General features: G+C 41.5%; 1 pseudogene; it reads right to left on the minus strand.

Moving 5' to 3' along the window:
- Positions 1–268: 268 nt before the first annotated feature.
- Positions 269–3,176, minus strand: LOC145351633 (protocadherin gamma-A6 pseudogene; annotated as a pseudogene).
- Positions 3,177–3,760: the final 584 nt, after the last annotated feature.

A 3,760-nucleotide genomic window follows, 5' to 3' on the forward strand; every position in this document is an offset into this window, starting at 1 on the left:
ATTGTGGGATACCATCGTCGCATGGACTGCAGGGGGTTGAGAATAAAGTTTATTTTGACTGCTCCAAGTGCCTGAAGGGATCAATATTAATGGTCACCTTACTGCTGATGCTCAAATGCCCACATTGAACGAAAACAAAATACAGGCAACTGTTGAAGAAGGGAACTGTATTTCTGTGTTGCAAAATCCACACACCCATTGGAATTGAAATACTTTTGACTCTTCTCTAATTTCCTCGCAAATTTGCATAACTGAACGCGTTAGTTCTCTCAGCGGATTGCAATGTAATTCAGTGATTCTGGAATATTTCCAAATGGGTCATATTTTATTCAAACAACATGAATATTTTCACGATCAGCAACAGCCAAGCCAAAGTGCCCAAGTAGCTAAAATCAGACCGATAATAAAATGTTCAGTAGAGCCATTAATGTCATGCTGCTTTTGCAGGGTTAATAACATACCATTGTAGTTGAATGGATGAAGATGCTAAAACGCTCAGCTTTCTCCAGAGGTAAATTCCAAACTAAAAACACTGCGATTGGTGGATTCTAATGTTAAGGAAAATCACAAATTTCCATTTATGACGCTGCATCCCCAACAAATGTGTCTTTCTACGCTAATAGATATGATGTGCCACCCAAATAATACCGATACAACAAATTCTCTTCTTTCTTTGTGCATATGTAGACTTATGACTGCACATCGATAACAGGAAACATTAACAAATTATATCACTTCCCTCTTTCAAGAACGCTGATGTCATCGAGAGGCAAATAAAATTATTTTCCTATTTCACGGCTGTTAAAATCATCGAGAGGCAAGGTCGGATGGTACGGTTTTAAAAACAAAAAATCACTCTTAGAAGATTCAGGAGAAAGACAAACGGTGTAATTGTACGATTCCCGAATGGGCAGAGTTTGAGCAGTAGCGGGGTAATTTAAAGTTGCTTCTGGAACAGATCGACCATTAAAGGTAGCAGTGGAATTCCTCCGCCTAAAGCAGCAGATGCTGGACGTGGATCCATAAAGATCTCTGTCTTGCTTGCACTTCAGAGCGATCAGCAGCAGTATTATTAATAAAAATATGCAGGTAGTTGACCCTAAAGATATAATTAGCAACAAATTCAAATTTGAAAATACTGCAGGTTTTCTAGGCGTGTTTTTTCTCTCAGACAAATTTCCGGTAAGGTTAGCTAGGACTGAAACCACAATTGTGATCGTGCTGGAAAGACTCGGCTGTCCGTTGTCCTTAACCAAAACTACGAGCCTCTGTGTTCGGGCATCTTGATCACTGAATCTTCGAATAGTGCAGACTTCTCCAGAGGTCGATCCCACACGAAACATGCTGCGGTCGGTAGATTCAATGAGCTGATAGGAAAGCCGTGCGTTCTGTCCGGAATCTGCGTCTGTCGCAATTACTTTGGTAATTAAATATCCAGGAGCAGCTGACTGGGGCACGGCTTCCATCGCCGCCGAACCATTGTACTTTGCAGGCGAAACAATCGCTGGGACATTGTCATTTTGGTCCAAGATAATAATATTGACGACGGCAGTGCTGCTCAGTGAGGGATTTCCACCATCCTGAGCTTGGATTTTGACCTGAATGTTTTTCCGTATTTCATAGTCAAAGGAGCGCAACGCGTAAATGCGCCCACTTTCAGAATTAACCGTCACGTCGCCAGATCCGGAAAATTCTTGCGTGCGATGATCCAAAAGAAAATATGATACCTCGGCATTCTTTTCCAAATCAGGGTCTAAAGCAGTAACAGCAAATATCGATGCACCCGGAGTGTTGTTTTCCATCAGGAACACATTATATGACGGTTGTGTAAACCGTGGAGCATTATCATTTACATCAGAAATCGAAATGAGGATGGTTTTATTTGTTGAAAGAGGGGGTGACCCTGCGTCGCAGGCTGAAATAGAGACGTTGTATAACGGAGTCATTTCACGATCCAGTTTATCGCTGACAACCAACTTATACTTGTTAGTCAAAGATCTTTGAAGTGTGAACGGGTTATTTGGGGGCACTTGACACTGTACTTGTCCGTTGTCCCCAGAATCTCGATCCATTACACTTATTATAGCGACTACAGATCCTAATGCAGCATCTTCCCTTAGTTCACCTGAAACCAGGCTAATCTTTAGCTGTGGGAAATTATCATTAATATCAACTAACCTAATAAGAATCTGTGCGCGTCCAATTAATGCGGGCGTCCCATTGTCCACAGCTTGTACCTCAAGTTCATAAATATTTTTCTCTTCATAGTCCAGTGGTCCTTGAACTGTGATCTGACCTGTTACTGGGTCCAAACTGAAAAGCTTCTGAACCCTTTGAGAAACCTGATTAGTTAAAAAGTATTTAACCTCGCCATTTGTTCCTTCATCAGAATCAGTGGCATTTAAAGTTATAACCATGTTACCAATAGGTGCGTTCTCCATTATGCTCACTCTGTATATTTGCTGATTGAATACAGGCGCGTTATCATTGACATCCAGAACAGTAATGATTACTTCTGCAGTGCCAGATCTGTGAGGATCCCCACCGTCAAGGGCCGTCAGTGTCAAATGAAATGTCGACTGTTTCTCGCGGTCCAAGGGGTATTCTAACACCAATTCAGCAATTTTACTTCCATCAGTTCTGCTGTGAGTCTTTAGGCCAAAGTTCTTGTTTGTGCTGATTTGGTAAGTACTCGCTGTGTTTGTGCCGACATCAGGATCGTGCGCGCTCTCGAGAGGAAAGAGAGCTCCTACTGCGGTAAGCTCAGAGACTTCTAAAAAATATCTGCTTTTGGTAAAGCTGGGCGAGTTATCATTTACATCTAGTATCTCCACATCAATGCGATGCATTTCCAAAGGATTTTCTACCGTGATATCCTGAGAAACGGAACAGCTCAAGCTTCGGCCACAGAGAATTTCCCTATCGATTCTCTCGTTCACAACTAAAATGCCATTCCCCATGTTCACCTTCAATAACTGTATGCCGTCATCAGATACGAGCCGAAACTTGCGCACTGTCATCTCTTGAATGCTTAGGCCTATATCCTTGGCGATATTCCCAACAAACGCTCCGCGCTCCAGTTGTTCAGGGATTGTGTAACGAATTTGTCCAAAACTCAGATCCCAAATGCACGTTAGCAATATAAAATATAACCGGCGGCCGAGTGCGTTCGTCATTTTTCCCGATCGGATCACGTTGTAAATGTAGTAAAATTTCTTCTTCCTTTAATGGGCTTGGTGCAAAATCAATTACGTATTCTGGTGACGGTAATTGACAACATTAAACTGAAAAACCTATAGCGTCGGAGCGTGTGTTCCTCTGATCGTAACTCTCTGCTACATATGTGGGCACCGTTTGTCCTTTCCGTTGCTTCTGTTCTGTATTTTGTATAAAAAGGAGGGGGAGATAGATCTCGCTCAGCATTTAGTTTTCTATTGGTAGACAGCGACACAAAGAGTCCTTACCCATAACTGCACCATGCAACTCTTAAAGCTCGACAGCCTATGTCGGCGAAAACTAGCAATGAACGCGTATTTTATAGTGCGCAATTTAAATTCGCATTGTGCTGGCAAATATTTTAATGCGTTGTTTAGCAGACCAAATGTGCTTTTATGTTTTAAACAATTGTGATATCTGAAATTTTCTATTCACAGTTTGTAATATTAAAATTTTAAAGACAATTAAGTTTTCACAAATGTGGTACGATGAATATGAAATTTTCCTTTGTGTTCCGTAATATTGTTAGAATCCGTGCCCAGAA

The sequence above is a fragment of the Carcharhinus amblyrhynchos genome, chromosome 13, assembly GCF_965287045.1.
Source record: "Carcharhinus amblyrhynchos chromosome 13, sCarAmb.v2.hapA, whole genome shotgun sequence".
Lineage (NCBI taxonomy): Eukaryota > Metazoa > Chordata > Chondrichthyes > Carcharhiniformes > Carcharhinidae > Carcharhinus > Carcharhinus amblyrhynchos.